This window comes from Idiotropiscis lumnitzeri, chromosome 6 (genome assembly GCF_059441095.1).
Source record: "Idiotropiscis lumnitzeri isolate Australia: NSW breed Sydney's pygmy pipehorse chromosome 6, RoL_Ilum_1.0, whole genome shotgun sequence".
NCBI lineage: Eukaryota > Metazoa > Chordata > Actinopteri > Syngnathiformes > Syngnathidae > Idiotropiscis > Idiotropiscis lumnitzeri.
The window spans coordinates 11377108-11399641 of NC_142396.1; the positions used below are offsets into that span (position 1 = coordinate 11377108).

At 39.5% G+C, this 22534-nt stretch overlaps 1 protein-coding gene and 1 long non-coding RNA gene across 3 annotated transcripts in view; one reads left to right on the forward strand and one right to left on the reverse strand.

The window, feature by feature from the left end:
* LOC148335226 (uncharacterized) overlaps positions 1-15930 on the reverse strand; it is a 112856-nt gene extending 96926 nt beyond the window's left edge. For both annotated transcript variants that reach the window (XR_015844159.1, XR_015844160.1), the window contains exons 1-2: positions 15791-15930; positions 9421-9561 (exon numbers count right to left, since the gene is read on the reverse strand). This is a non-coding gene — a long non-coding RNA (uncharacterized LOC148335226). The remainder of the gene's footprint in view (positions 1-9420; positions 9562-15790) is intronic.
* Positions 15931-16571: 641 nt separating this feature from the next.
* The window catches only part of lysmd4 (LysM, putative peptidoglycan-binding, domain containing 4), a 42229-nt gene continuing 36266 nt past the window's right edge, over positions 16572-22534 (forward strand). The window contains exon 1 of the mRNA XM_088299567.1: positions 16572-16626. The gene's annotated coding sequence lies outside the window, so the exon portion shown is untranslated. The remainder of the gene's footprint in view (positions 16627-22534) is intronic.

Sequence of the window (22534 nt, forward strand, 5' to 3'; positions counted from 1 at the left end):
GCCTTATCGGGGGCCAGGTCCGATGCTCTATTAAGCAGAAGTTGGACGCAAATTGCTTATGTTAATGCCCCAGTTCTATCCAGACAGCATGAGGAGCCCGCAATTAATTTCATCCAGACGCTGGATGGACAAGCACATTTATTTCCCTTCCAGAGGATGCTGGTGTCTCGCCCCCACCATTGCCCTAACCCCACCTCCTCCTCCACATCTCAGGTCTCCTCCATGCTAGAATAGGAAAGGCTCAGAGAACAAGAGGCAAAGTGAGAGGGCAGCATTGACTTATAGGAGCAACGTCTGACCTAATTGAACCAAAAAAAAAAAAAAGAAACGCACAAGGAAGGCGGCGTCAGAGAGACAAGAGGCGGAAACTTTATTCATCCGGCTGACAAGTGTTTTCACAAGCCAAATCCGTTTTATTAATTATGTTTGACATATCCCTAATTACTTCCTTTTACGTCTCGTCTGCTCCGAGCAGATGATTAGACCGCATATCAATTCGGTGCATTAGAGGAAAGGAAAAGTGACTGGTTAAGTCTTGTTCTATATGCAAATAGTCCAAATAATGCTTCTTAAAGGGGCCATACAGTGGATCTGGAAAATATTCACAGGGTTTCCTTTTTCACCTTAAAATGCAACCTTTTTGCAAAATGGAAAAATGTATTACATACAAAAATTGCTTTTATTACAGAGTGTAGAATTTTGATGAAACTTGCAATAAGGAAAAAATGAAGTCAATAAAATTTTTAATTGCACATGATTTTGAAAGGGGAAGATACAGAGCCACTTTCAAGGTGTGTGAAACATTATCATGCAGAGTCACATTCATACAAGACCCTCCCCCCAGAATAACAAACAAATGACATTGTTCATGAAAATCATTGGTGTGAACCTGACCCTCCTCCCTCCCAAAAAAACCCATAAAGTAAAAAAATCCTACATTAAATGGTTTTCTCCGGCATCGTGGCATGTCAATCATTGGTGTTTTTATGGGGAATTGGTACCCATTGGGGACCTGCCCACTGCAGAAGAGTGGTGCGAAGAAATGGGGGTACCAGGGGGGTTTAGCACTGGGCACCTTTCTGGCTAAGATCGCCACTGTCCAAAATCCCCCACAGATGCAATGTCTCTGTTATCATGTCAAAGTCAACAGGTAAGCAGAGCTGCATTGACTTTTGTTGGCTGCACAAATTAATGTCAGAGCAGCATTAGCATCTGATAAGCATCACATCATTGATTGCTGAATGTTGTCAGCACAGGGGGCAGTGGGAAATATTTGTGTCTGGTGATTTTCCCGCATGCCTTGTGCACATGGTGTCGTATACGAAGAGCTGCTTACATGAGTGCAAACGCTTTCATTGTCCTTAAGGGAGCTCACTTTTGGCTCTTGGACTGAGCGTCTGCAAGGAGAGGCCACTCTAGTCGCAAGGCTCAGGCTCAGTCCCCGGTTGTCATGGTAACAAAAGCCATACTTGTTATTGGTACAAAGTCGCTCACTTGTTTGAGATATAATTTTAGCAAGAAAAGAAACAGGATGTGTAAAGTGGTTTACTGTTTTAAAATAATAAATAAATGATAATAAAAAATAATTATTTGAAATATTCCTGTGAGTCTTTTGCTATTTTTGTCAGGAAATTGATCACTTGCCTCCAGGGCACATGGAGCGAACCTACCTGTCAATAATTCTAAAGTGGTACAATTTGGAGGTCAACCAACATTGATGGTAAGAATAAGCCTCAAGTCTAGCAAAAACTATGAGCTATGCTTTCTCATCTGCTTTTTTTCTCTCGGTTTAGAGAGTGTAAATAAATGTAGAATGTCCCAGGGTCAGATGGCCAAACTGTAATGGAAATGCTATTTGTTATCCCTGGTTAAGGAATCATTTGTATGCTTCTTCTGTCTCGTATGCCCTCGGCTACGCCAAAGCTTTGTGTCGAGCTTGTCAAAAAAGAGAGACTCCAACCCTTTCCCTCTATGTCCTTCAACTTCCCTGGACAATTTCCAAAGCCATGATAACAACTTTTTCCTGTACACATGCACCGGAATGTTGTCAAAATGACATGGACCTATAAAAAGCAGAGCAACAATAACATTTTTGTGAATATAGAGTAGAGTGTCATTGTCAAACGTGCCCATGTGGAATTGAGAATTCTATTCTTTGTGAGGCTTCCTGAAAGTAACTTGAAAGGGGACATATGGAAATTTTACTTTTTAAGGGCCTGTGTACAATAAGTTGGATCTCTGGAGTGATTGCCAACCCATCACGTGTGGAATTCCACGACGAGGTAAATCTGTTGTTCTACAAAAATTTTCCTGTAAGTGAGCAGTTCAGATTTTTTTGCCAGATTGTGGCGGCATTAAGACCCCTTAAATTGACAAGCGTAATCAGGTGGCATAGGGAAGTGCTGCCTCCACAAGTGAAAGTCATGTGTGCTTATGTTTGCAAAGGTTACGATATCCTACTTTGACCGCGGCTGAATTGGAATCAGCACCACAAAAAGTCACTAGGGTTGTGACTATAGTCTCTTTTTGGGTGAAATAAAATTGTTAGAGGAACACATTTAGATCTTGAGAGGTAATTCTAAGAATGCAAGGAACGCCTTGTTGCAATTTAACAAATCTATACAAAAGCGAGTGAGTCCACAAATCTGTGGCGATTATTATGAAATGAGGTGTAGATATAAATCTATCTTTCAAACATTTCCAAAACCAAAAACATACACCCCCAAATACAATACAATTGAATTTATGTAGCACATTTGTTTTTTGTTTTTTTTGCAACACCCTAACTCTGCCACTGCTCGCACTCGGCAATGACCTTGCAGTAGACGGAGGCAGAGGTGAGCAGTGGCTTATTTGCAGACCGGAACGCCCCCTCAAAACAAGCTGGATTTCACCGACGCTCCAAAAAGACAAATTTGTGCTGTAATTTTTGGATCATTGGATTATTTTGACGTAAAGATGTCACGGATACCTCAGAACTGTTAGATTTAATTTTTTAACAACAACGTACTGTATTTAGATTTTTTGCCATTTGTTGTTCAAAATTTTAGGTCCTTTTTTTAGATTATGTGTTAATGTTAAAACTGCATAATGTTACAGTGGCTCACAATAGTAATTTTTTAAGAATAAACCGATGACTGTAATGTAAGTTGATGCTGATTATTATGGTGGCACTTGGAAAGGCAAGTTATTTCTTGAAGTGGTGACGGCAGTAAAAAGTTTGAGAATCACTCAAGGAATTAGTGTCTGGTTAATCCAGGTGTTCCAGAATAATGGGAAAAGACGCTGATGCCTCTTTCAAAGACATACCTTAATTTTCAGTTTTAATTCCCAGCCCACCCTCCAGGCACATATTATTCAAACATTAATATAAAGAAGAGGTATACATCAAAAAGTGTCAGATTTCACTTGGTCATGCATATTATATCCGCTCTTTGCGTGACCGCTGCCGTCCGCCTTATTGCAATCACACACCTTAAATAACCAGCCGATTGACGGATTGATTGTCCCTATTTTCGCATTCGATACAGTTAAATTTTAATGACCTTTTCTGCACCCGCACTTTTCACTTATGTTTAGATAATACACTTTATGCAAATGGAGAAATTCTATAAATTTTAGATTTGTCTCTATTTATCTCGCCGAGATGCTCATTGTGGAATGCAATTACAGTCAAGTGATGGCATCCGCACGCACGCACACACACGTGCACAAACAAACACACACGGTTAAATGTAGTGTATAAGTGCACTTATTATCAGTAACAACAAATTAAATACTCTGCGTAATTGTGTTATATTAACTCTCATTAGCTGTTTGTGTTAGCTTCAAGAGGGCTAGGTAAACACTGAAATGTTGCCGTTTGTTTGTCCTCATTCTTCTTCCTCGTCCCTTATGCCGCTGGTAAGTCAGAAGACATCAACTTGACTCTATTAATTACCACCTGATCCTTTCTTCCTGGATAATTAGGTGCCCATTAGTTCTAATCAAGTAGTTGCTTAATTATGGCAGTAATTAGTCTAATGGTGTAGCAAATTGAAGCTTTATCACTTTCAGATACTTAATGTGCTTGGCAGAGTACGTCAAAAATGTCAAGGCTTGGACATAATGTTTACATGCCAACATCAACAATATCCGAAATGTAGTATCATACTTTCATTCTTTAAAAAAGGCAATTTACACAATTCCATGTTGAGCATGGTATGGTAACGCTGATTCTTGTGATAACTGCAATGAAATTTGTATTTTCTTATCCCTCAAGTGCAGTTCATACTAATGAAGAAAAGTATCAAACTTTAGCAATGATTATTGGTCACCCAAACCGCTTCAACCCCCCCTCCCTCTATTTTTCTCTACCTTACCTTTTACATAGCAAATTTTTGCATGCCATTTTCATGCCCACATCATATGAGTAAGGCAAAAAAAAGATTCACAATTTATCATCAGCATTTGCATAGATTTCTCATTTCCATTCTGGGCTGATTTAGTTTAGCTCGTCGGAGTTAGCCTTGAATTCTCCCCAAAATTGTTACTTCAAAGCAAAATGGCTCATTTTAAAACAAAATGGCCAACTTCCTGTTCTATTTCGGATATGGGTCCTTCAGGGTTTTTTTAGGCTTCTTGTTACGATACACTTAACTTTTGTGTCAATCAGCATAACCACTGACAGCACCAATTTAGTTTTAGGTTCCTTTTTCACGGCGAGTCCTCACTCATCATCAAATTGGGATGCCACGTTGCACGCACGTTTGATGGCAGAGGCAAAAAAGCTTTGCAATTTTGCATCGTCTGTCTCTCTCAGACACATGCTTCCGATTAGGACTCAAATTCCCTTGTTGGAGTTGTCAAAATACAAACCCTTTCATTTTCCTGAAATGGCTACTATTAACCAAAATGGCTGATTTGCTGTTCAGACGCAAACGTCTTTTTATGATTAACACCGACTGTATTTTTGTGTTTTCTAACATCTCAGGGGGTGCTACCAAGTGAGTTTTATAGGGTCATATAATGTAATAATGTCAATTTTCACCAGGATGCGCACACTTTGGCATGTTGGGGCCAAAAGATGATTCAGTCATCAGAAAAATACGGCTCCAATAGATAATTAGAGTGGATTGTAAAATATAACCATCAAATGTAAACTCGAGAAAAAAAATCCTTTCCTTTGCAGCAGCAAAAGATAAACCAAGTTAAGACTCAAATGACAGTGAACTCATGAATGTTATACTACGCTAGGCTAACTCATTTTAAATAATACATTCCAAGTAGCAAGGCTAGTACAAAAGTATTCATATTTTTTGTTTGTGGGTTATCCAATGCCCATCGCATCAAACAATGGAGACGTCACATGCCAAATGTGTGCTTCGTTGGTTGGGGGGGCTTGGGGGCTTGTCTGCGAATGATGCTGCTACATAATGACTCAAGGGGAGCATGGAGGCAAGGTGAATGGCTTGTCTTCAAACTGCAATAAATTGGGGCCGGCTTGTCTGTCATCGGTGTCCAATTAGGTGCAGTTTATTGAGTCTGCCAGAGACGGAGGTTGCTGGCAGGTGAAGAAGGTCCAGTCTGGAAGGTGCCAGCGCTGCTAAAGCACAATTAAACGTCCACTACTGTGCCCCCTTTGACACTATGACTAAACAGGCCAGACAAAACATGATGGAGGCCATACGTACATGTACTATAAACTGGAGGGAAAGGATTTAGACACTTTTCCAATACATACATGCATTTCAAAAGTATTGGAACAGTGAGGTTTTTATTTTTGCGGGAGACTGTTTGGGATGGATATTTCGGATTTTATCTGCACAACCAACAATTTTTCTAAATGATCAATAGCACTGGATGATATTTTGATTTATTTATTTTTTTTTTTTAAGACTGATGCGGTTTCAAATGTTTGGCAGAATAAAATTCTGATAACCGATTAATCAGCCGATTAATTTTAGAAACTATATAACCAATAAAATAACGTCTCATTTGGTTCTTTAACCCTGACAACAGTAAAGACAGTAATTACAGTCAGAACTGTTCACTGTTTTACAAATCTTTGTTGTTTAATATTGAACTTGTCTTTTTTCATTGGGTTATTGTGAGAGAAAAAAAAGGCAATTGGCAAAAATTGGGAAAAAATATATATTTTCTAAAAGCTTTAAGGTCGGATAATTAGATTGGCTGGCCGATTAACTAGTTGGGCCCTAATAAAAATATTAATCTGTAAAAAAATTTTCATGACCACCTTATGTCGGTTGTGGGTGAGCAGCGGACCAATTAAGATAAATTGGTTAATTTTCCACAGTACGTCTCAGTCTCTCATGTGACAGTCGTTTTATTTTAGTTCATACCATGGTGAATACATTTTTACTTTCCTGCTCCTCCAGACTCTAATACACTTCCTGTATGTGTAAATGTTACCAGAAGAACAGTGATGTGGTTCCCCAGTAGCTCTGGTCAAAAGGTTATTTAGGCAAAATAAATCAAGAGGTGTGAATTATGTTCTCCCCAGAAGAAAACTTTTATGAATCTTTTCAAACATACACAAACCGTGCCTTGTTTTACTTTGACCCATTTTGTCAATGCACCCCCGGATGCCTTCGCCAGGAGAACGGGGTAAAAAAGACAGAAGTGTGCGGCGCTCCCTGCTATCTGACAGCAGCTGAGTGTGAAAAGTGACACACAGGACTTTTCAAATTGGGGCCCGGGGAGCTGAAGCATAAAATAACTTCAATCTCGCCGGTTCTCCGAGGAATAGAGCGCAAGTGCGACCAACAACAACAGAACAACAGCGAGGCAGGAGGGGGGTGAAGGTAGGAGTTATTAGAGGATAAAACATGCCTCTCCATCTCTCTCCCTCTCTCCCAGGAAGCCCGAAGATGATCAATGGATTTAGTCAGAGGGATATTCAAGCAGAAAATTGTTGCCTTTTTGCCATTCTTTGACGTATTTCCAGAATACACAGCCAAGAACGCCCCCCCCACCCACCACCATGGTCGCCAAGGTTGAAAATAACAGCACAAGAGCACTCTCCACCAGTAATCCCGCAAAAGGGGGGAAGGCAGAGGCAGTGGGGGAGGCAGCAAGTGTGGGAATCGAGTGTAAAAGGACGCGGGGAGGCCCGAGATTGAAACTTTGCAGGTATAAAATTGAAGGCAGCCAGCTGAACAGGCATAGTCAAACCAGGGCGATTTTTCAAAAACAGGGGACCCCTCGATGACCAACGGCGAAAGCTGAAACAGCTAATAAATGAAAAAAATATTTTAAAAAAAGAAAGTGCACATGGGGCAAAGCTATGCATATATCATATGATGATTTATTGGCCGTTTCTTTTGAAACTTAAAGCGTTGCTATGTGGTGGAAATCTTGAACTACTCTGCAAGAAATACAAGCGATGGACAAAGCAAGGACCTTCTTTATTTTGATCTGCCGAGGATTTGCTTTTGCCCTTCTTTTTAACTTTGTGTTTTTATTCCTATGTCTCGGCAAATAAGCGGATCATTGATTGTAGTTTTTGGGTGGAAATCAAAAGTAGGCAAAAAGCTAAAATAAATGAGTGAACTGAACAAGTTTATTTACACAGGTACATTTAACAAGTTGGATCTAATTTTATTAAATAATTGGTTAATCCATCTCATTGAATAGTTGGTTAATTTCTATATTGTATTAAATAAATCAAATTATTTTATATTCCATTTATTTCACTTTATCAAAATTAAATTAATTGGAAATAATGAACTAAAAATTTAGTCATGTGAAAATCTTAGACAATCATTAATATTGTGAAAAAAAATAAACAAGGTGAACATTTTACACTAGTTAAATAATTATAATAAAGTACATACAAAGAAACAGTAACAGGACACATTTGACATAGACATTTATTCATTTGATTAAATCATAGGTTGATTAATTCTAAAAAAAAAAAAAAAAAAGAAAAGAAATTGGCATTCATTAAATTAAATGTTTCTTTCAAATACACTTATTTTTCATTTATTTACTTAGGTTTTTTTCACCTAATCTACAAATGATGTGGCGTATCTGTATGTGTTAATACTCAAACGTGGCCTGTCTTGAGCACCAAAGTTTACCTATCCCTTCAATACCAAAAGTAAGGAGGCAGAAGTTGTGGACATCCTAGACGACCACCCCCCAACCACACCCGCCCCACCCCCAGCAACCCTGGGGCCCCTGGTTGCACTGTGCAGATGACAGCAAAAAGCCTGTGACGTCCTTGTGCCATTATGGATGGAAACAGCAACGGGGGGTTAGGAGGCCTCATCGCTTCTCTAACACATCACTCCTAATTAAGATTCCAACTAGTTTTTTTTCTTTTTTTTTTTTAGCACACGGTAGTTTAGCCACAGTTCTTTTTTTTTGCTTTTGTGGATTAATTGCCAGCTAAATCAGCGCTCACAACGAGACGCAGCGAGAGACTCCTAGGGAGTCTAATTCTGCATTGTGTGATTTTTCAGACCCTCCGTGGGGAGTTACGTCTATACTATTTGTCAGCGGCCATCATCTATTTTGTTTAAGCCTAATTGCATAGTCATTAGGTTCTCCACTTTAAATGCATACTTGCGAAACAGAGTGCCGATTTGTTCTAATCAGATTACCTTGGTGCCGCTACACCTTTTCTCAAAAAAAAAAAAAAAAAGCTTAAACATACTTATTTAATGTATATGAAAACTGACCGCATGTCTTAATCTCATGTGATTATACAAAAGAAATTTTCCATGAACAACTGCACTACATCCTTCCAGCACTATATCGCAGTTCATCATTTGAGCGCCGCTATATCATTACATGAAAGTAAATCATTTTTAATGGTATAGTGAAACCCCTCCTGTAAAAAGTAAAAATCCACAAATGATGGACGTCTACCCTAAATGTGCTTTGTAATTTCGTATACATGACAAAAGAGGGTACAAAGCACTCGAAGCAGAAAGGCTCATAACGCTTCAAAACCAAGCATCTAGCATGTACGTAACAATGTTACATAAACAACCACATTTAGGAGTTAAATTAGAAGAAACGAAAGCGGCAAATCAAAAGAATTAGCTAGCATAGCTGTCTAAATAGCGTGCTAGCATAAATTCATATGACTTCACACTCCAATAAAAAATAAAAAAAAATCACTTTAAATAGACAGCATGAGCATGGAAGTGACCTTTTGGCCAAACTTCTCTAGCAACAAGCGGAAGGTTTGAATCCAACCGAAACTCTTTTGCTACCGTGAACACGTTTAGGGAACGGAATTTTTGGTGCCACTCCAAGCTCTATTGTTCTAGGTCAACACTTTTTGTAAGATAAATTTCCACCCCAAAATGTTATTTACAGTTCAGTGCAACTCAAAGAGTTTTTCCTTCTTCATGATGTATTTTCGGACTGGTGTGACATATAAGCCGGAGCGAAAAATACGGTACTTACCCTTCAGCTCGTTGATTTCATCGCTTTGCTCTTATATGACTTCTCTTGTTCACATTTGTGAAATTCCGAATTGTTCAACATGAAGGGCATTAATCAGCACGGAATCCATCCAATGACACATCCAACACAACCTTCACGTGCCTGTGAAAGCAAACCACATTGCATGAACACCCTTTGTACACAAGAGACAAACTAGTGCAAGTAATACAATCGAAAAAAAAAAAAAACATCCTTCATTTCCAGCGCACGGTCGCTATCATGTCAAGGGTGGGGAGGATTTCTTTTTATGGTTTAATTCAACAATACCATTTGCGATTGGGGTTTTGGGCATCTCAAGGGCATTCCTGGTGAAATTACTGAGACTCTGCACCATTTATCACAGCCTGACATGTGTCATGTTCCAGATTCTGGTGCAGAAAGGTTACAGCCGAAGACAGCCCTCTCTTTGTTGAGCAGCCATCAAAGACAACATCGCACACATACACACGCGCACAGAAAATAAAGAAGAGAGAAGAAAAACAGACGCCAAGATGAGCGCTACAAAGATGGTCGCAAACGCTCATGACATTCATCTGATTGGGTCTCATTTAGAGTACAGTGTGTTGTTATTAGGATGTCGCCAAGCTTAAAAACAACATCAACATGGTTCACTTTATCTGGAAGCATAATTAGAATGGAACAAAGGGAGTATTTGGGGGATGCAAGATGGGTGACAGCCATGAAAACAGTTCATTTTGTTGTATTCTTTCAGTAGGAATAAGGTCTTAAATAATTAGTTCATAGTCATTTTTTTATTGTTATTATTAATTGTGATATTTACGGATGGATGGACACGACGGACGGGAGGGACTTCGGTTGTTATCCTGAAAAATTCTATATTGTTGATTCATGAAAGCAAGAAAACTGAGTTAAAGTGGACTGCTTGGCTGTAACCAGCAGAGGCACTGTGGATTCAACAATGGAGAAAAGTTATCAGGGCAGGCAGAATTATTATATTAAACAGGATATTGGTGGAGAAACAGGAGTTCAGAACCATCAACGAGGGTGAAAGATGGAGTGTGTGCACCAGGCCAGCCACGTTAACACACAGGTTTTTAGTCCATAACTTTACGTAACATCAGTTGCCTTTACATTTACAGTAAAGTTCCGCTAATGGATGTTTCATTTAATGGATTTCATGGTCACATTTTACAACCATTGCAGAAATCCTAAAAACAATGGAAGCACACACTTTACTTAACATAACCTAAAAATGAACAATTAATGGATAAAGTGAATTGTTCGGAGAAGTAGAAGATTTAGGGGAACACATTATAAATTGACTTGCAAAGTAATATTCTGCTCATTTTCACTGTTATTGATAAATGGGCCCAAGTATGGAGCAGAGGTTTGCCAGAAACAGACAAAAAAAAATTCAAGAACCAGTATTATATAAGGGGGGCATATTATTCACTGGAAATTACGATATGTCATCCAATTTCCAACTGTGCTTCCTCATTCTGTCTCGTAATTTTGAATAAATATTTAGCAGGCGTGAAACAATATATGTCCATCAACAGTCCCTGTGGTGATGTCACTACAAGCAGCACGTAAGCAGATAATGCCATTGATGTACCGCACAAGGTTTAACATCATTTTCGGGCTGTTTTTTCATGTTGTAGTATCGATCTCTCCAATTTGCGGTTGCCTGATAAATTGTCCAGATAATTATGATATGTACCTATAAATGCCAATTTTGTTCCATTTTGTGTTTATTTGATGCATTATTGACTTATCACGTGCAAGTCTTAACAACAAATTTACTTCCTGTTTACATTCTTGTGACTAATAAGGGTATGAAAGTTGGGGACTTCTTTATTTATCTTGAATGCATGGAAATTGTGTAAAAAGCACATAGAGTTCCTAATTGTTTTTTTTTTTTTTGTTTTTAATTTCAAAATGCAATGTTTTAGATGCACATGTTCCATTATTTTCTCATTTACATTTCTTTTTGCGTTATCTCATGATATAGGCCTTACATGGTCATGATAATTCCACAGGTCAACAACAAATTCTAATCAAAGATGGCTTTGTTTACAAACATACTCCCTTCTTCCATTTGAGCGACTAATAAGAGAATTTAAAATTCTGAACAAAGAAAAGTATGTGTGAAAGCTTTTCCAATACTGTAATAACACGTAATTTCATCTCGAACCACTACTATAATCCATCCAATAAATCCATCCAGACTACGGTATTTCCTTAAAGTTAAATTGTACTGTCAGGGAGTACCGTGAAAAAATGTCTCCATTAAAGAGACATGTAAACAGTCATTGTTTAAAGAATACATCAATAACTGCTGACAGAGTTAAATGTAAAGTACCGCATGAGGAAGAGGAGGATGCTGTGTGTGTATGGATATAAAATTAATTAATTCTACTGCCGCATTATTTATGACTATATGATATACTGGTCCTCTTTATAATATCACTGAATGTGCATATTTTCCAAAGGGAGACACTGGAGTAATTATGCAGAATGCCTTTTACCGCAAATGTACAATATTAATTACAGGCGTGGTTGTTTATCAATGGCCAAGCGGCGTTTAAAAGCTGTTTGGAAGATTGCCACCGTGACCCAGCCTTGTCTGCCATCCCCCCCCCCCCCCCCCCCTCCGCCCAACTGCTCATAACAACAAACAACGGTGAGGAGTAGCCTTATGCGTTTTAATAAAATAGAAGCTAAATGAGGGTTAAATCAAAAGATGAACTGAATCATAATGTGATGATTGCCAAAAGAAGTGTCTTTTGCGCCTGTGTGCGTGTGCGTGCGCTCTCACCCCAAAAACTAAAACGACCAATCATGGCTCAACTTCAGAAAACAGGTGGGCCGTGGTTGGTCGTTACCTGAGCCCTGAGCAACTGTGATGTCATTTTCAGTTGGCAGAAGTGACAAAATGGCTGCCCCCTGAGATGGCTACAATCAGGTGGATTTTGCTACTGAACTCATATTCCACAAGCACGATACGAACCAGAATGCTGTGTATAGACTATAATATAGGCGCATACAACATGATTGAAAATAAAGAAAAATTTAAGTTGACTTCCCCTTTAAGGGTCCCTAAATTTAAAAAAATGCAGTTTATGGTTGACAAATTTTGTGGTGCAAGCGCAGGTAAAACAGTACACTGGGTCATTCTATTTAAATTGATTTTAAAAACAAATGAGCAGTAAAATAATATTCGGAATACTTTAAAAGATTTATGATGATGATGTGGATCGCTATTGTGAGTTTATCAAAATACAAGCTCTTTAAACCATCCCTAAGTAGATGGTTCAAACAAAAATTGCAGGCTTCCTGTTCAATATCAGGCATGGGTCCATAACACTTTTTCGTGCATCCTCTAATGACAGACACATCCACCCATTTCCCCGTTAATTAATGAAACTGGTGTCGGAGGTTATTTTTTTTCCCCCTAAGTTGCTCGTATTTTATGACAAACAATAATCAAACGTTGATGCCATGCTTTGTCGACATTATCTTGGATATTTAGTGTCATTCATCTGTGTCGGACACTCGCTCCCAATTGGGGCTCAGTGGGATAAATTCTCTTGTAGGAGTTCATCAGAGCGCTGGAATTGCCCCAAAATGGCTGCTTCAATCCAGTATGGCTGACTTGCTGTTCACTTTCTAAATGTTTTTGTGCATCTGGTTTTGCACAACATGTCTACCCAATTCTGCATTGATTAAACTGGTCTTGGGTTTCCTTATTGATTGGAAATCCTCAAAATGATCAACATTTGATGACATGCTTTGTCCACATTATATGGTATAGTTATAAAAAAAAAAAAAACACCCAATTTCACTTTGATGAGTGAAACTATTATTAGAGGCATTTTTTTCCTTCTCCGTGGAATCCTCATAAAGAAGCTCCAAAGAAAAATTGTGGCCTTCCTTTTCAGTTGTTTCTCTACTCGCAGCAATACATCAGCTTCTCTTGCTCACTTTAGACAAGAATTTAAGCATATCAGACGATTGCTCCTTCCTTGTGATGGACTGATTTTCTTAAAACGCCAACAGCCTAAGACACAGTCGCAACAATTTTTTTAATGGGCATAAAATGAAGCAAAACTTAACACCACCATCGTCGGGTTATTGTGTCATTAAGTGTACGCAAGAAGGTCAGCAGCTCCATAAAAGCGTTGATGGATTACACATGCCTTTGTAGACGTATGCGTGAACTGCAGTGGAGTGTCCTTCTGCTCTCCACATTCGAGAACATGCAGGACACACACTGAGTGCTACTTTTACATTGTACCGTGTGTCTTCACTGCCCTCTGCAGGATGGAGACCACCTACTACGCTCAGATTGCCACCAGACTACTTGCGTTTGCAAACCATGCAGTGAAGGACCTCTCTCTATTCAAGCTTACTTCTCTATACGGTCTGTTAATTTATACCTAGTGTTTGAGCGATCAAAAGCATTACAGACATTTTGACAAGTAACATGTTGATATTGTAACATAGCATGTGAGACTGCATCTATATTCACTAAAAATACAGAATAGTACATAAAAAAAACAGACTGCAAAGACACAGGCATGTAACATAAATGTCATTTTACAAATTCATATTACAAATGCTGATGCACAGGTCCATCAATACATTAGAAGATGGTGGAAACGGGTGGACAACGGAAATTATCTTGAGATGCACCTGGATTCATAGAGATGTTTAGAAAAAATATAAATCTGTTGATTATACAAATTACAACTGAATGTTGGCATTAGTGTAGTTTAAGAGTTTCACACAGACATTTCTCGCCTAGTCCAAATTATAGTTCAACTCACGATAGAATGATAAATGATGAATTTCTTATTTAATATTCTAATTGATGTCATGACCGACGTATTCTTCCTCGCAGTTCAGAGGTTTTGGCTCGTGCCCATCTGTGTGGTGTGTGCATGTTCCACTTTGCAAAAACGTGTATTTTGTGAAGATACATACATGCAAATAATTTCAACTGCTGTCAGGAGCAAAGTTTCTTGAGTAATCCTTTTTTTTTTCATACCGAATCCTCTTTAATGAGGCTTCTAACCAAAACAACTGACTTCCTGTTCAACGTTATCCAAAATTCCCTGAGAATTTTCTGTAGTCTTATTACAACAGACACATCCACCCAATTTTAAGTCTATCAGAGAAAGCGATGCGAGGGGCAAATTTTTGTTGTTTCCTTTTCATGGTAAATCCTCAAAGTCGCGCTTCAAACCAAAATGGCTGACATCCTGTTCATTTTTCACAAAAGGCTCCTTCAGACTTTTTCATTCATCTTATCATGACGGACATGTCCACCCAATTTAATCCCCATCAGTGTTATTCTACGCCACAGAAACTGGCGAGTTTCCAAACCCTAATAATTGAACAAACACTATAGCTATGTTTAACTTCTTAAAAAGTGCAATTTGTAAAAGCTACTGCGCCATGTTTATCCTGTTTCTGACCCTGTATGACGTCAACATCTGCATGCTCTTACTCACCGTCTTGACTCACTCCCTCTCTCTCTCCTTACAGTTCAAGCTCCGGTCTCCTCGGCCCTCTGTTTGCCTTCTCGTACGCCTCCTCACTGTCTGGGGCGTATGAGGTAAACGTGTCAAAAGCCCTATATTTAGGCCGCGTTTACTACACAACGCACACTTGCCAGAGATTCAATCAGACACATTTGTACCTGCATCCACTAGCTGTACAGGCAATATACTTTCTGAACGTTATCAGGTTTCAAGACATCAAATCGTTTAATGAAAGTGCAAGGGGCTCGAGAGGGATCCGTTTGCAGTAAAAGTGATCTGGCGCTTTAAGGACTTTCTTGGGGGAGGAGGAGATTGGTCACTGTGTTGGAATCACTAGTGCACGAGGACAGAGAGAGCAGCTGCTGTCACTTCCAATGCCGTCAAACATTCCTTCACTGGCATCACTGCCGGCTTGGACGTTTCTTACGCGATTGGATGAGTGTAAGCCCAGTGGGACTCATCCATTATCACAGCAGAAGTAGTAGTAGTAGGATGTGAGCAATACTATATTAGAGTGAGAAAGCACCTGTGTCATTGCTACATTTTCACAAGTACCCTTTCCCAGGTCAAAATCAAACACTTTGCAACTACTTTATCTTGCGGGTGTAGTATTGTTCTTATTTTATATGAATGTACAGTGAACCCCCATTTATCGCACGGGATTCATTTCAGACCGCAATCGGTGGTTTTGTGTGCACAATGCAACTTTGAGAGATGATTCCTTTCTCGAACCAATTGGCTGTAGTGGTTTGATGCCTCATCTCACCATCACTACAAAAAACACTATTTGACATGCTCAACAAGAAAAGCCAAATATTTCTCACCTGTTGCTCATGTGGCCTGTGTCATAGTCTAACAGAAGAATCATTTCTTCTTCTTCTAACTTTTTGGGCGGGTTTTATCTCCTTGGTGCATAAATAACAGTACCAAATGGTTCCACCTCTTTAAATATGGCTCACTGGTCCGTCTCTAAATAAGTCCCAACAGAAACATGGACTAGATTAATGGTTCCCAGGTATCTGAAACTTTTAAAATATTGAAATAAATAAAAATCTTCTAGACAACAACCACAAGAATTACACACATGAAGAGACGCCAACATGCGTCTATGTATGGTATCTATTACAGGATGGTGATCGGTTAACCTGCCAAATACATTCCCCCCCTTTGGAAATAATGGCAATTCTGTTGCAATGTCAAATTGTCACATGACACTCAACCAAAATTCACAAGGAAATTTCACAGTGTGCGAGCAGGAACTCCAGGAATAACTATTTTATACACCGAATAATTCAGTGGTTTGATGCTTCAGTTCCTTCTCCACGAGAGCTAATGTCTGGCTGTCTGGGCCTTTTGCGCTTACCCTACAATTCAAACCTTGGGCTCGTTTACAAAAAAAGGAGTTGCTTGCCTAGTCACAGGGCCATAGCTCCACCCTTGGTCACCATGATAACCAAGCGTGCTCATGAGCTGAGGTGTTTTTTTCTTCAAATGCTACAGTGTTTGAAGTGTTTGTTGGTTTCTTATTGTAATTAGGCACCCGAGACACAGACATGTCCACAACTTAGGATATAAGTTCCTGTTATATAGCCATCACATTTTGTCCTCTTCGCCATTATTGCTAGACCCTGTTGGCATCGTTCCTCACCCCATGTATCAGGTAAGCAGAACTTCTAACACTACATTTTGTTTTTGCTCTTTAAAAATGACATTAAAGCAACTTGACTTTTTGGGGGGGCCTCTCTGGGGCAACAGCATAGTTTAAAATGTTCACGGTCTGACTGTCATGTCTTTCTCTCAATTACATGACAGCAGTTGTGATGTGTTCTCTTGCCACTCGCTTTTGATCTGTCACAATATAGTCGCTTCCACATTAGGAGAGCAGTCGTGCCAAACAAGCAGTGTGTGGTGTGTTGTGTGTGCGCGCGCCCGCAAAGAAGAGACGCATGGAGGCTTCAACTGCCAAAGCACATAAGATGCACTAATCCGCCATGATCTGCGACTTCCCCCTCTCCCACATCATCACGTTGGGTGTGGTTATTTAGGACATTGATCTTAAACGGGCCTGCTGTTCGCTGATTACTCTGCTGGCCAGCTGAGGACGGAATCGCTCAGTTGAGAGAAACTTGCGTTTTCTCGGCGTGAACCGTATTGGAAGTACCAAGAAAAAAAATAAGCGATCCCGCAATAGAAACACGAAAAAAAGAATGCATAAAGGGAGATGTTTTACAAAAAAAAAAATAGTAAATGCACCGAGGATCAATATTTATAGCACGATATTTGTTCTATTTTTTTTTTTTTTTAAAGCGTTGCAGAAATAAGCCTGTTTTGAGGGGGCTGTCCCGTCTCATGCAGAAGAGTCACTGCTCGCACAGACTCCATCTACAGAAGCAACATGCAAACAGTGGAGCGCAACATCAATCCCCATGATAGTATTTTCATTCATGGAGGCAGCACTTCGTCACCCACCACCAAATTACATTTATCAAAGAGTGTAAGCAAGGCAAAGCCAGGCAAGTTTATTTGTATGACAAGATTCAGACACAAGGAAAATCCACAGGGCTTTACTGAGAGAAAGAATGATTAGAAACAGGATTGGATGAAAAGATGAAAGTCAAGCTAAAACCTAAATATAAAAGCAGGATGAATAAAAAGCCTAAGGCAAAACCGTACAATGACAAAGCACAGATTACAGAAAAAAAGTCTCAAAGTTAAATTAGGAAATTGTGTAGCAGCAGTGAGCAAGAAGGTTTTCGGTGACAGGTTTTGGAAAAACACAAGCCTGCCACTGAAAGGGTCTAAAAGTCTTACAGGGAACTAAAGGTCCTAAAGATATTCGACTCAACAAGTAGCATCACCTCAAATCTTCATGGTATCCCGAACTATCCTTGACGTTGGCCGAGCAGTAGACGAGGGCGGGCTCCTTTGCGTTAGACATGAATGAGTGTCCAATCAACCTGCCATGCATATTTTTGGAGTGTGGGAGGAAACCGGAGTACCCGGAGAAAACCCACGCAGGCACCGGGAGAACATGCAAACTCCACACAGGAAGGCCAGAGCCGCGATTGATCCCACGATCAGGCCATCGTGCTAACCAGTCAACTGCCGCCGGCACATCGAACATTTTGTTGAAAATCTTACATTTGGGGTGGACGTCCCCTTTAATAATCCTGAAGTTGTTTTTTCATTTTTTCACCAATACAACTTTCTTCTTCAATATTATGGTACCTGGTTTGAGAAGCACTGATGCAGGCTAGTTTATGCAGGCTATTTTGGCTAATGCAAACACATTGTCGAAACATTTCCTTAACTTCTTAGAAAAGAATGCCCGGATGGTAATGAGTTCATTATGCAGGTGGGACTGTACAAATGAGCATGAATGGGCATTCGAGTTAAATCAAATTAGCCTTAAAGTACATTTTCCTTTTGAATAGCAAGCAAAGCATGGCGTCATCACAGGGGCATAATCCCCTGTGTAGTTGTTTCGAAATAAAATACAATTTATATAATGCAGATCTAGTATAAATGAGTGTCGGGGAAGAGCATTAAGATGTCATTTAGCTGATGGGAAGAAGCAAATAGTCGCTGGGCGTCAGATATCCAACGGTGCCTGAAGTGACACCCCCCCAACACACACCCGACCCCCCTCCGGCTACCCTACCAGTAACCTCTGCCCTATCCAGTTTAGCCAGCACCGGGGTTAATTCCATGTCCTGAAGCTGAAACAACAGGATCACAGCCACAGCACTAATACTCAATAGACACTGACCTACTTTGTTGGATTACGCGAGGGGGAAAAAAACTGATCCGCTGCCCTAATGCCAGCAATGAAAACGATCTAATGGTCCTAACTGTTTTGTTTAATCTGAGGGCATGCTCGCGTTATTTATTTCTCATTACGGGAATGCAGTTTCTGCTGATGGGATTAAATGGCCGCTCTGGCTCCCTTTCATGCGCTGACCTCCCGACATAATCACAAAGTCAAAAAAACATCTGGCTGGACACTCCTGTCCTTTGTGTGTTTCTTTTGTGTGCCCACAGTGATAGCGATTATTCATCCATGCTGGGACTTTGCAGCAATTTGAACTGAGGAACAGCAGCAGTTTTTGTGATTACGCTTTTCAGGAAAAAGTGCCACAATCGAGAGGTCTCGGATTCAGACCCCGGGCTGTAGTAGTTTGGGGTTTTTCATTAGTTTTGATTAGCTTTTAGAGTGAGTTTGACAGTTCAAATGTTTTGAAAATGCTTCATTTCAGTTTTGTTTATATTTGTTTTAGTATTAGTTTTAATATATAGAACAAGGGTGCCCCAGTCCAGTCCTCAAGGCCCCGCATCCAGGCTGTTTTAGTTTTTCCTTATTTTCAGAATTCCCTCCCCAATTTGAATCAGGTGTGTTTGTGGAGAGAAACATGTAAAACGGGCTAAATAGGGGCTCTTTAGGACCGGACTTGAGCATATAGCGTATTTGTTGAGTTCAAGATTTAAAAACAAGTCATAAAAAGTATTATGTAACAAAGAAAACTGCATTTCCCAAATGACGTTTCTACTTCTGTACAGCCGACCAGTCAAAGCAAAATACAAATTAATTAAAATTAATTATTTAGTTAATTAAAATTAATTAATTAAGATAAACCCTGAAGGTAAATAATTTTAAAAAAATCATCGAGAAAGATGAAAATGGTCATTTTTGCTATAAATATAGTTAGTTTTAGTCTGTCTTATAAATGTAAAATAGCTTCAGGCAATTTTAATTTTTATTGAACTTTATTAACAAAAATTTATTTTCTATTTTAATTTTAACCGTTTAATAACCTTGTTTGAAACACGGCAGATGCATTTTGTCAGTTTATGCTCCACCGCCAGTTCAATGCTTCTCAATTATTTTCTGTTACACTCACCAGGAAAAGAAAAAAAATAAACACCCCGCCCCCAGTCACTGCTAACATTTGTCTATAAAATTGTTATTAGTCCACCTCTGCAAAACATTGTATCCTTATTAGGGTGAACCAAACATAGAAATATAAATGGGACTTCATTAACAATTCTTATATTACTTGACAATGAGGGTGCCACTGCCACCCAATGTAGTGGATGTACAATTACACTTCATTCTGGTACGGCAAAAAACAAAAAGTGTGGCACCTCCTGAAAATTCAATTCAAATTTCAGCTCTGGTAACAAGTCCAGGGTTTATCCCCCTTAGCTCATAAAATGAAAACGTTGGGATAGATTGCAGCTAACACTAATGAGGACAAGCGCTATAGAAAATGGATGGATGGATGCCTCAGCGTTGGTTCTCATTGAATGCACTGAGCTTTTGGAAGAAAACCAACGAAAAGGTCATTTGAGGCTCGCCACAAATGACTTGTTGACAGGCTGTTTTCCTTCTTATGCAAATTAATCAAAGTGATGCGTGAGTGCCGGCGGCTGGCACGCAACAATCAAAATCTATTTTTCTGCTCCATTACATCACCACCAGGGGGCACTTGATTCCTGGAGCGTGCAAATGTTTGTGTTTGACAAATTGCCACAGAGGTAACATGTACTCAGCAGAGGAAAGGAGGCTTTAACAATCAGCCTCCGATGACCCACGTCTGATTTTATATGCGTGTAATCTGCTCCATGGTGACAGCCAGCACGTGACCATGAACGACATGCCTCACTGATAGGAGTCCATGTTGCCGTAAAATACAGCTACAGCCTGTGCGCAATCGCGCACTGCTTGCACACACTCAGCGCACAAGAACGTCTATGCAGCGCACAAAATAAAATAAAACAGAAACGCATTACTTAATATCTAATTTTAGAACTGATATAATCTAGTTAATTAGACCAGTTATATATATATATTTTGTACCATTTTGCAATGTAACTTAATGAGTGACAGGTGTCCAGCCAATAATGCCGTACAGTTCGTGTACAGTTCGGAGCAGAACGTCGCGAATGTGCCCTGCCCATACGCGCCGTGCAGGTTAGCTAGCTAACAACAGTGCAGCGGAGTTAAGAGACGCAGATGCTAACCCCTTATCATGGCAAAACGAACGGTCAGTGACGCATCCACTCATCAAGCCAAAGTAAAAAAGAAATGTGGTTCTTTTAAGATGGAATGGCTGTCGGAGTACTGTCACTGCTCTGGGAGATGTTTTAGGTGAGCTGGCACAACTCTGCCTTACTTTACAAAGACGCAACCTGACTGTGATGGAAGGACACTGCTTTGCTAGAGCAAAGATTGAGAAGTTGCGTTAGAGCAAAGATTGAGAAGTTGCGTTCCCAATACTTGAGGGAGAAGGATGTACAGAGGAGTGACCGTGTCAAAGAGGCAATGGGGACCTCATCAGCTGATTGTCTAAATACTGGTGAGATTACCTTTTTCATTACCAAGCTCGTTGATCACATGGATGCTCGTTTTCCAGAGGATGAATTAAAGGAGTGGTCTGCATTTGACATTGAAGCACTGAGCTCAGACATCAGTTTTGACTATGGATCAGCAGACATTGCCACACTGGCAAAGAAGTATAAGACCATTCTCCACCACCCGCAGCATATTGACATTAACAGTCAATATGCTGAATTCAAGTATATAATGAAGCAAAAACTTAAACGGGGGTCAATCAACACATTCTCAGATATGGTTGCTGCAACACTGAGATGTGAGGAGCTAAAGGAGATCTCACAGCTTGTGGATATTTGTGCTACATTTCAAGCTTCCAGTGCAGATTGTGAAAGAGGATTCAGTTTAATGAATCGCATCAAAACAGCATCCAGAAATCGTCTTGAAGTGGCACATTTGGACCGGCTGATGCGCATAAAGTCAACGCAAGTAGCAGAGGAAGTCATCAACCTGGACAATGTGTACAAGCATTGGAGAAGCAAGAAGGACAGACGGGGACAATAAGGTCAAATTTAAATCAGATTTGTGCATATTCTAGTGACATATATTAATCATTAAATGCTGTTACTATTCGATAATTTATGGGCAGGGTTTCCACTACATGTAATTCATTTGCAGGCGTGATACTGGTGTGTGGCCACAGCGTGCACATCTGATGTTGCTCAGGGAGCTTGTGTGTCTGCTCAGACACATGAAAAATTAGAGGGAACATTGGCTACAGGCACGTCACATATCATCAATTGCAAGACACAAGTCATTTAAATAATTCCTTTTTCTCTCATGAAATGTACGTATGTGGTAGAGGTGCAACAATTAATCGAGAATTATTTAATTATCAATTAATCAATTATTTTTGATAATCGATTAATCGTTCGATCTATACATAATCGGTTATCATACCAAATACACAAGAACCTCTCAAGGACCCATACTTTAAATCGAAAAGGAAGCAAACCATTTTGGTATGAGGCAAGACAAGGCAGCTTTCAATTACAAAGTGCATTTCATGCGTAAGGTAACTCAATGTGCTTCACAGTTAACACAGTTACAAAACATTTAAAAGCAAAAGAATTGAAATCATTTGAAAAACTGAAAAATGTAATACATTTAAAATCAGACTAGAGGAATAAAAATTAGGAAACCAAAATTAAATAAATAATAATTTTGAAAAAATATC